The sequence below is a fragment of the Haliotis asinina genome, chromosome 6 (assembly GCF_037392515.1).
Source record: "Haliotis asinina isolate JCU_RB_2024 chromosome 6, JCU_Hal_asi_v2, whole genome shotgun sequence".
NCBI classification, from domain to species: Eukaryota; Metazoa; Mollusca; class Gastropoda; order Lepetellida; family Haliotidae; genus Haliotis; species Haliotis asinina.
The window spans coordinates 41,306,961-41,319,043 of record NC_090285.1 but is presented as its reverse complement, the minus strand read 5'-3'; the positions used below and the strand labels follow the sequence as shown (position 1 = coordinate 41,319,043).

The following is a 12,083-nucleotide window of genomic DNA, read 5'->3' as shown; positions in this document are numbered from 1 at the left end:
TGTTCTATGTTTTGTCTGTTTGTTTTCAGGATCTAGACGCTTGTCTTGAAACATGCAATGACAGAATTCAAAGAGATGATAGAATAGGTAATGTTAGTTTATTGCACTTGCTATTCTTTTAACAAAATTTTGTCATCTTTCAATGCTTGAGTAACGTTTCATAGCACCTGCAGCAATATTTCCTTCAACATTATATCAGAGGAACCATTGCATGGTCTTTACAAATTGTTTGACTGGCATTTTAGAAGTATGGTGAGTAACAAGAAAGATTCTTTATGGACAACAGCTTTGATGTGACGTTTTGGTACCCTGGATTTATATGCTGTTGTCAAGCAAGAGTGACAACTGTATAAGAATCCATACCGACATGTCACATCATATATAACATGTACAGAAGAATATAGAGATGCTGGGTTTTGTAAATATATGCTCTCTGCGTTTGTGTTTGATCCAGTCAATGCATGGCTGGAAACTGTCATCAGAGAAAACTGGATGCAGTTTGTTTGCAACCGACAGACATAATAATGTGTCATATGTTCAAGTATCACTCCTGCCTGTCTGTGTAATTACATATAGTGACAGAGACAGAACTCAGGTGCTCAAACCATAAATCAATGTATTTTGTTTATGGTATACAGCCTGCATGTTGTCAATGATGGAAGTTGTGTATTGGATATTGTCAATAGCAGATAGGCAGGCAGACATGTCAATGTTCACAAAATGGCTGCCATGTAATTTTCGCCTTCTGTGATAGGATGTAAATAAAGTTTGATTTCAAAATAATGATTGAAGTCACCTACCTGATATTTTCAGTATATAGTAATACAGCCATTTACTGCAAGTGCCGCCCTCATTTGCTTAGGTAGAGTAGAATACAGTGATTTTATATACTCTGGAGTAAGTGATGTTCAGATACCTTGAACGTGATCTATCAGATCCTGCTTGATTTTTATTTCATGTAACTGTCTTTGCACCCTGATTTCCAGAGTTCTCTATACATTTTTAATGATATTACAGTCTGGAGACTGAGGAGGCCAATTCATTGACTGATCGTCATTCTTACATTTCCACTGAATTTTCTGTCTAGAAACATGGACAGGACAGTTGTCCACTTGCAATATAGAGCCCTGACATGCTTGAACTTTCGCTGTTACTGGCCAAAGGTTGCTGTCCAGTGTACTTTGTTCAGTTGATGTGACCATCTATATTGCCAAGGGTTCCAACACCTTAAAAACAAATACACCCCCAAAACATCACACTGATACATGGAGCATTGTTATTCCAATACACAACAAGGCACCGAGGCTTCCACTTTTCTCCATTGGTTCTCCAAACATAAACTTTCTGATCTTTTGCTACAACAGCTTGAGTCACATCTGAAAATATTACCCAGGACCAATCTCTATTTACGTGCCATCTCAAATGTGTTCTGGCAAAGGCTCTTCTCTTGAAACTGTTCTGAGAGGATATGGTGTTTTTATCCATCACAATTCTATGAAAACCATTTCATGAAGACACCTTTATATTGTCCTCTTGGATAGTCTTACTTGAGATATCTGGTTCCTAAAGAGATATATATCCTGAAGAGACTTCCTCCTGTTAGACTTAACATTCTTGAATAAAGCCCTATTATCTCTGTCAGTTGATTTTCTTCTCCTGCCACTTCCCAGATGAATTAATGTATTTCCTCCTTCAGAATACCCTTTCAGGAATTTACAGACAGTAAACTATTGATTCCAGTCATTTTACCTATTACACTTCCACTCTTACCTTCTGAATTCAAAGTTGATATGATCTTCTTCTGATAGGCTGCAAGGTCTTTGCCATGACACTTTGAGTAGATGTTACACTAAGTACTTGAGAGTTATTCCCCTTTTGTTCACAAAATGTAATAGTTGTTAAGTCAAATATGTTCCCCCTAAAATATGATACCCTATAACTATTGTCAAGATGAAATATACTTTCATTTATAACAACCAGCTGCTGCTGGCAAGAATCACAGTGGCCATTTTGTGAACTTTAATATGGCACATGAGTGTAGGTGTCAACAAAACAGAGCATTGAGTTTTGTCTGTGACAGAGACTGCTTGTCACAATCAACACTTTTTTCTATGTTTCCATAGACATGTATTAAATCATTTCAGTTTTCAAGCTGAGCAATTTTTTTCAGTGAAATTATCATTTGTAATGCTAAAATTTCTTAAAAAACCTGGTTTGTAAATCTGCAACCAAGCATGGGACCAGTGGATTTTTATTACTGCAGACCCAAGATGCTTGTAATCACAAGAAACGTCTCTTGTTTTCCAACTTTGACCACATCGATAATCCTTGAACTCATCACTTGCTGGTTCAAGCCTCGTAAATCTAATCACTGCGCATGTGTTGTTGGTGCAGTGCAGCACAGCTGTTGAAACCACTTTTCACCCCAGTGCACAGGTTTTTTTTCATCGCTTCATCATTTCAACTTTATAATTTTAATTTGTATTTTGGATAATTTCTTACTGTAAGTCCATACCAAAAGGTATGAGAATCTGCAAAGTTGTTGTTTTGCATTGCATGTGACCTTTAACTAAACGGCTCTTCTGAAAGAGAACACTCATATTTCCCTTCATATGTAACCATTTATACCAGTATCCATTGAATAATATCATTTCAGTCCAAAATCAGCATATTCATGTACTGCTTATGTATACAGCACATGTATATTGAAGGACATAATTACCTACAGTTTTTGGTAACAGTCATTGTTATCCCAGACTTTCAGTGATCCATGTATATAATTAACATCACATTTTGCATTTTGTATTGTATAGAATCGATTTCAGCAGAGTGAGCTTTTAGTGAGTTTAGTTTTACACCACACTCAGCAATGTTCCAACTTTGCAGATTCTGGACGAAGAACTCTTCCATCATCATTGCGCTCATGGAACAAAACAGGGCTGGTCCTCTCCACAATATCACCTGGGAACCATTATGTGCCATGTCCAAAATTTTGAACGTGCACATTTTCATTTACGGATATGTCTCTGTCTCTAGCATGGTTCTGTGCCTGCTTCTGTTGTTTACGATGTACTCCTCGACTGAGATCAGGATGTATGTGATCCAAGTGGGACTGGGGTCGCCGACTCAACAGAAGCTTAGCAGGGGATTTCCCTGTTGTACCTTGTGTGTTTCAATGCTTGAGAGTAAGAATCAGGACACACGTTTCAATTATGCCCTCAGACATTCTTGACACACCGGCCTTGAAAGTCTGCTTTGCCTGTTAGGAAGACCATTTAATGTGGGGTGATACAGAGCTGTACACACATGGCGGGTACTGTTTTTATTCATAAATGTCTTGAATTACTCACTTGTGAAGCATGCCCACTGCCAGTTACTACAGTCTCTGGAAGACCATGTATGGCAAATGAGCTTCTAAGGCAGTTCAGCGTTGATGCTGTTGGTAATGTGTTTAATAGAAACGCATCCATCCATTTGAGTGAGCATCCACTAGAATCAGGAACATCTTACCCAGGAAATGACTTGCACAGTCCATTTGTAATCTGCACCATAGTCTTTCAGGCCTGTCCTACAGATGTAGTCTAGCTTCAGCTGCCACAGGTCTACTCTGCTGACACACACTACAGTTCTTTACTTTCTCCTCTAGATCTGCATCCATCTTGGGCCACCATGCTAGTCCCTTAGCTATGGATTTCAACCCTGATCCTCTTCGTACCCTGGGGTGGGATAACCACACTATTTCTAAATAGCACCACTCTATCTTAAATGCTGACTTTGTCCTTTCTCTGGATGTAGGGACTGAGGTTCATATCTTGCATGTTATCTTGAAAAGCTGACTGAACAAGTTTTCTGATCTGGGATATGGTAGGGTCTTTCCCAGACCATGCCTTAATTTCTTCTACACTCACTGGGAAAGCTTCCATACTTTCCAATAACATGGCAGTGTCTCCTGGGAGAGGTGGTGCTGAGATGTCTCATCCAAAGGTAGTCTGCTCAAACAGTCACAAGCAAAAGTCAGTTTCTGTTTTGGGTTATAGTGGACCAATGCCCTCTGAGGTGACAGGTGAGGTCTGACCTTCTCAAAGGCTTTTTGTTCCTTCCTTGTCCATTTCCATGATGCATCCCTCCAGAGTAGCTTGTGCAAGGGAGCAAGAGTGGTCGTAAGGTTAGGTAGGAAACATTGATAATACTGGATCATGCCTAGGAAAGACTTCAGCTCACTGATGTTCTCTGGTACAAGTGCAGCAATCATTGCTTTCATCTTGTTGTCAACTGGATGTAGCCGTTAAGCATCAATCCTGTGTCCCAGATACTCTATGGAGTTACTCTCAACCATAGACTTTGTTGCCTTGAGCCGTTGTCCAGCTGCTCTCAATCGATCCAGCACAGCCTTTAGGTTGTTTTAATGATCTGCTTCATCGACCCCTGTTATTAGAATGTCATCCAAGTAGACACAAACATGTGGAGCACCCTGAAGGAGACATTCCATGGTGTGTTGAAATATAGCTGAAGCTGCAGATATTCCGAATGGAAGTCGGCGATATTGGTACAGTCCACTGTGTGTGTTTCCAGTTTATGTTGAGCACGTCAGCAAGATGTCTCAAGAACTGTTCACTGGATCTTCAGCATATTCAACACCAGGCTTTAACTAGGGAAGGCACCAGTTTTTGTTGATGTTGGTGACCTTCACATAATTTTCAAGGTCACAGCAACACTGAAGATTTTAGCTTGTTAAACTGCATGTTAAGATTGTCAGCGAGATATCTCAGGAAAAGTTAACCAGATTTTCTTCATAGACTTTCAAGAATTCCATTGAATGCCTTTCAGTAAACAATTTCTGTATTACTATTTTTCTATATTTCATACACTGTGACACTCATGTTGAGGTAAAAGTGAGTCTTGAAAGTATTTGTGTGTTTGAACAACTAACGAGCAAGGTATCATGAGAGGTTGACCAGTCATGTTTTGTTGACATTTTTGTCATCATCAGTTATGATCTTCACTTTCATTTTGTTTAAGTTTGATTTGATAATTTATGGCAGCTGATTATGTCAGCTTAGTGACAGAGTGACCCATGAAGGTCCCAGGGTAGAAAAGGCCTTCAGCAACCCATGATTGCCATAAAGGGCGACTAACCTTGTCGTAAGAGGCGACTAAGGGGATCTGGAGGTCAGGCTCACTGACTTGGTTGACACATGTCATCGGTTCCCAATTATGCAGATCGATGCTCATGTTGTTGATCACTGGATTGTCTGGTCCAGACTCGATTATTTACAGGCCGCCGCCATATAGCTGGAATATTGCTGAGTGTGGCATAAAACTAAACTCACTCACTAGTGACAATGCTTGTGTGCAAAATATGTGTCCCTGAGGGTATGTAACTTATCTGTCTTCTTCTGTGACCATCTAGCTTTGTTTGTTGGCTCATGCAGAAGGTACTCAATATCCACACCTAGAGTGATTTAGACAGTGACAAGATTTTATGTGATGAGAACAATTTCAAGTTATATTGAAGTTATCTGTAATTTGACGTTATCTTTTATCCTTTACTTTTGTCCTTATACACTGAATATATAACAATTACAGCGTGACAATAAAGCAGCTTTGAACTTAGTTTTAAAAATCAGCTAAAACTGAGAAAAAAAAGTTGTATTGTCAAAGCTTAAATGCTGTTTCAGTGAAGTATCAAATTTACACTTACGTATGATACTGGCATGATGTTCATCTTGATCTGCTATGTACACACAGGTTCCAACAAGCTGATGTCTGTCCTATATGAAGTATCCCCAGAAGACACTTCCACACCCCCGGAAGTTGAGTGTCTCCACGAGTTCCCAGCTGTCTGGAGGTACCGGTCACGTATCACTCTGCAGCATTTCCTGAGAGAGTTTCAACTGATGGTAGAGAACAAGGGAAAGAAATCCAGGATGGAAGTTCTCAGCCTCTTCAGTCAAGAGGTATAATGCTTATAACATAACATAGCTACTTTTCATTGTTGTAACCAATACACTTTTCTCTTAAAAAAAACTGTAAACCTGTATCGACAACATGACCCAACATTTATAGAAAATGGACTGAATTATTTTGACTTTTCCTACTTAAACTATGATTTAAATTTGTTTTATAGAAAACTGTAGCAAACTTTATGAACAAAAACAAGGATTTTCACAACAAGATTTGTGTTTCAGCATCAACACCTGCAGGCATTGCACCACATCCCCAACATTCTTCATCTACAAAAACTTCTAATGGAGAAGTACAGGCATCGCCTTGATCTCTCCCAGGCCTGTGAAATGACCATCAGAGACATTTTCTCAATAGAAGGTAGAGTACTTTACTGAATCTCCAGTTCCATCAGTTCAGTTGCACCAGCAGTCAGCATGTGGGGAAGTTGGTAGCAGAAAGTTGGAATGTGATTCCAAGACCATTTTTCTGTCATTTGACATTGTAGTAGTTTGGCCAGATATTTACTTCTTTTTTCCTTCCTTCAAGGTCTTAGTATTCAGCCCTCAGCAATTTGAGGTGGGGCAGTGATGGATCCTGTCCCAAGTTACCCACCAACAGATCAGTTCCCAAATTAGTTGTGAAATATTTGCAGTCAGACAATGCTGTAATATAGTGGGATAATATTATCTCAAGCTTACAGCTTATCTCTTCTATACTGATAATCGTTTGACCTGAGATTTATCCTCTTAAGTTACAGTTGTCTGAACTTACTTTTCCTGGTCCCAAACATGTAATGGCAGCACACATTTACACTCGTATAATGATCACAGCAAGTCTCCAGCCAGAAATCTTAGTTGCACTAAGTTCAGCATGTTGAAAACGTGTTACCTTGTCTGTTACACTCAGTAATAGTGAACTTTAAGGAAATGCTAAACTTATATGCCTGTGAGGGATTTACATGTCATTTGATCAACACAAAAGAAGATGTGTAAGAGCCATGTTATAGGCTCATATCTATCTTGTGATTACAAAATAAGTAATATGTTATGCCTTAGGATCTGCATTTCACAGGTGTAGGAAATAAAGTATAGATACCAAAATGAATCAGTACTGCTAGCAATATGACCAAACAGACTCATAAAGGGTATGGTTATATCAGGAGAATGACTGGATCAAATGGTCCTTCTCGTAAAATAATATAAATTAATTGTAAAATCAGTTGAGACAAAGTATGAGAGGGATTCTAAAACTAAACTGTAATTCTTTGTGTAAGTCAGTAGATGAATGGCACAGTGTGTTTTGGTTGTGTCAGAGATTAAGGTACTTACACAGGCCACTCAACTTCAAAACCATAGTTGACCTTATATGATTTTGACTAAAATGGTTATGTTTCTGCAGAAATCTGAGTGTGAAATATGATCTTGTTACCAGTAGTATTTATCATATCAGAATTATCATTGAGGAAGGTGAGCTTCTGTACCTATTGTTTTCATGGTCTGTCATTTCACCCAAGTAGATATCAATATTCCATTCAATGTTATATTGTAGATGAAGGCTTTAGAAAGGATGTGAAGGAGCTGATGCCTGATTTGGTTGCTGCTTGGGAATGTGTCAAGGGCAGTTTGCATGGTGAGAGAGTCAGTTTAGACTAACAATATATTATCATCATACATACATTTATTTTATTTTTTTTGTGATTAATTCATGCACTAAGGCATTATCATGATTATAGTGCAGGAATGTAGTAATTTGCATGTCAATCCATCTTTGAATAACTGCTTATATCAGTCCTTCAAAAATCTAAATTGGTCTTAAAATGCAACAAATTGTGCATGAAATAGTAATGGTCTTAATATCAGAATATTTTGTATTGCGAGGAAACACTGTTAGTCTCTGATGCATCTAGTTCAATTTAGTTGATGTTGTTAATATTTGTATTTGTGTATATGAATAAAATCAGGAGATTTTTGGAAAGTGCATGACAGATATGTTGCCTCAGGATGTTGGACAGTCCGTGATGGTCTGATACACCTGCCTGATGCCTACAAGAACATGACAATAGATGAAAACTCTCCCCTGGCTGTTCTTCTGCCGTCCACTCAAGGTCCTGGCATCTGCTCCTACATGATGCTGGAGTTCCTCTTCAGGAAACATAATGAATTCATGGAGAGTTACTGTGAAAAGACTAGTTCCAGGTAGCTGCTATAGATCTTAGATTTCTTGTTTAGGACTGCTCATTAGAATTATAATCCCCTTGCAACAAAATTGCCAGGGAATGTATTTACTAGCCTCTGTGTGTGTCCATACCATTGTACAGTACCATTCAACCATTTACTTTCAGAGTTCCTGCAGAGGTGCTTTGTAATCAGAGTAAAAAGAGTATTGATTTGAGTGTAAAAGAATTAAGGGTCATGGTCAAAGTCTGCTGCTCATTGCGAGTGGATGCCCCACTCTGCAGGTACATTAGTATCCAATGACTGTCAATGTAATTCCGATTGTATTGCAGCTATGAGCGCCTGCCTGAGGTCAGCATGAGGAGCCTTCACAGTAACCACCTGGTCAGCTACCACCCTGACCGTGACCTGCTGCCCCTAGTTCTGGCCAACTGTAACTACTCCTTTGAGCTGGGAAAGGGTACCACCATTGAGTATGACTTTGAAGGATTTGAGTATCAGCTCAAAGAAGTCATTTTACAGGCCAAGTCCAGAGTGGAGCAGAAGTCACATGTCATACCAGTGAGTAGGTTGTGATAATGAGAATTCTTGAATTGTGTCATAAATATAGAAAGAGGATTAAAATGTAAAGTGTAATGATATTACGTAATGTCAATGTTCCACACTTGACGTGGTGATGTGTGCGGTCTTTTTAAATTTATGCTTTCCTGCAGATTGAGCAAATGGTGTACAGGGCAGATTCAGGAAACATAGCAGTGCTCAAGACACTTCACGACAGAATACCACAGGTGTGTATTAAGCATGAGCCATATCATTGTTAGAAAAAAATGTTAACTGAAACTCAAATTTTCTTAGGAAAATTTAGTCATAACCTATGAAGTGAACTTTTTCAACATTCGTCTGAACAGTTACAGTTCAGAAAAGTTTCCTCTAACACATTACAATACATGTGTCTGTATGTATCATGTGATATTGAAGGCTATGAAAAGAGATAGAGGGTTTCAGTGAATTATTCTTACTGGAGATGCCTCAAGATGGTTAAACCTTTCAACATCACAAGTTTATGGTATGAAGCACCATTGAGGGTTGACAGACAGGTCTCTCACTGACCACTGAGTGCACAAAATATGTGTTCTTAAATTTCAGGAGCCGTTGTCTCGAGCAGTCAAGCTCCAAATTGTGTCCGAACTAAAGTCAAGTCTACCAGACATCTGTGACTCTATTAACAACTTGGACATCACCACCAGCTTCCTCATGTCTTTGGGAGGAGAACCAGACAAGTCACTGCAGACTTTCATGACACGTGTGCTCAAAATGGAACAGACAATAACTAGCCAGAAGGTGTGAAAAACAACACTTATTATCCATCAGAATACTCAATGGTCAAAGATGATAAATCACAGATCGAACCAAACATAATGTATATTAGTTACATTGGTGATCCATTATGACCTGCTTATAAAACTTTGGACCAGGGCTTTTTGAAAGTATAATATCTGTATTTAGTTACAGTCAGTTCACTCTATTGAAGTTTAAATGTCTATTTCAGGCGAGGCAGGTTTGTCAGTTCAAGCATGTTCAATCACTGTGGCTTCTGCTGACATTCCAGAAGTCAGTGATACTTGCTGAACACAACCAGGTAAGCCCACATTTAACATTTCCATGTATAAGCCCTAAGTCTCACATTTCACTTAAATACACTAAACCAGATACTGTGTGATGTTTGCTAGTCTTGTGGTGAATATGGACGATTCACTTAGATCATCTAAGTATGACATCAGTACCTGCTTTAGCATGATAAGAGAATTCTGTCTTGTGTCAGGACATGAAATTGAAACTATGTTGCAGTTTAAGATCAAGATTAATTCTCCTTTTCTGAATTGAAATTTTTATACCTATTTTTCAGACTCTACTTTTAGCAAATGGATGTTATCTACGTACGTAATCTGAATTTCAGGCTGTTAACTAATTGTGATGTTATGTTTGTGCAGGATCCATTCAGCTATCTTGACAGTGAGCACAAAGTAGATCTAAGTGAGGAAGAAAGAACTAATCTACTTGATTTCTGTGAGAGAAAAAGTCCTGACAAGCTGGAGGTTTTTCTTCAAGAGATGTTTGACTGTCTATGGCTGTGGGTGTCTGTACCTGCTGACAGCTCCGATGGACCAAGTCCAAAAGCCATGAGGTATGTAGTAGTAATACAGCAATACTATGAATTGAATGACTGGATGTCTTGCATCATCATCATCATCGTCATCGTCATCGTCATCATCATCATCATCATTTACTCATCTTGGTGATTATCATTACATAAATTAGGGCAGTGAACAGACATTTACAACACTGTAGATGGTGGGAGGGTTAGGCAGATTGAATAGAGGACGCTAAGTCATCAGAGTAGGTTGCTGGATTTCGTCTGCTAGCAATGTTGTTTCAGGGACAACTATTGTCTTTGTGCAATATGTTCTCTCGGGTAGACGGCCATTGTGTTTATGGCAAACATTGTACACAAGTCTCTAAAATAATCAGCATATATGCTGTATATGAGCCATATGGGTATACTGTTTCACATTGGGTCTTTTTCTGGCTAATGTTCATACTGTAGCTGGTCCTGGAACTTGCTGTAGCATTTTGAAGCACCAGAAGCATCATCGACTAAGTGTGCTGACCATTCTGCTGCATTTCTCCTCAAGATGCAACCCTTCATCTGCACACTTCATCTTCAGTTTTCATTTTGCAGTTGTGCTGAAATTCAGATAACTCAAAGTATTTACATATGTCCTTTCAGTTTCAACACAACAGTGTTTGGCTACCTGAATTAATGACATTTGGCAGGTGATTGTTCATGTGTAATTCTACTTCAGCCTGAAGGACTTGCTGCAAGGTCACCTGGACAGGTCACTGCACAGTGACGAAGGTCAAGGAAGCAGATCAAGCAGCACAGATCAGACCTTGACAGAAGAAGACATTAACTCACTCCCACCAGGCATCAAGGGCATGCACATTCCAAACACATGGCTGTTGCTGCTGCAGGAGATCAACCGGCGAAGAAACGAGATGTAGCTGATGCTGATCCAAGTGGTAACAAACAATAAAGTATACATGTATTGTACTTCAAGTGTAAATCTGTACACGCTCAACTGAGCAGCATGTATTTCCTAGTTGATGTCCATGGTGGGAATGTGTGAATTTTTACATGCTTTAAGTATTTTTTATATTTGCAGGATGTATGAAGTTTATGATTAGTTTTTGAATTATTTTTTATCAATCTTGCACCTTTTAAGCAGACAAACAGATATTGGTTATATTTTACAAGATACAGATTTTCAGCATATATTGTTTGTTGTTATGATTGTTGTGTTATATGATTACCTGTTGACCACTGAAATGCTGACATAGCTCCAAACAGGATATGTAAGCCAGAGAGGCAGAAGAAATTGTTAACCTAATTTAGAGCCTAGAGAGGTATTTGCTGTGTTGTAGCTTTGTAAATAGCGATTTGATCAACTAGAAAGGAATTAACATAACATGTTTTGACTTGTCGTCAGGGTCATTATTGATGGGCGCCTTGTAGGTTCAGTGTCAATCATGAACATTGACCAACAAACATCAGAAGGTGAGAGTGTGTTTACAATGTAACATTTGAAGAACATGGCTATACCTATGAAATACTGCTTGGAAACTTATGAAACTGGAAACATGGACAACAACTGTTAAAGCGACAAAGTTAACAAGATTAAAGGAATGGAAAACACCATTACCCATGACAAATGTGTGAATGCAACCAAGTCCATGCACAGCAAGTGACTGTCAACGCAGCTGGGTTAATTCCAGAGTTAACCGAACTGCACTCTACGAACTTGAAATTGTGACATTTTCTCTGATTCCCCAGTTATGATATTGAGTACCTTTAACAGTCATAGACCCATTTCTATGATTGGTTGTGTACATGGATTTGAAACT

At 38.8% G+C, this 12,083-nt stretch overlaps 1 pseudogene; it reads left to right on the top strand.

Annotated features, from left to right (window-relative positions):
• Positions 1–11,353, top strand: part of LOC137287882 (E3 ubiquitin-protein ligase rnf213-alpha-like) — a 140,658-nt pseudogene extending 129,305 nt beyond the window's left edge.
• Positions 11,354–12,083: the final 730 nt, after the last annotated feature.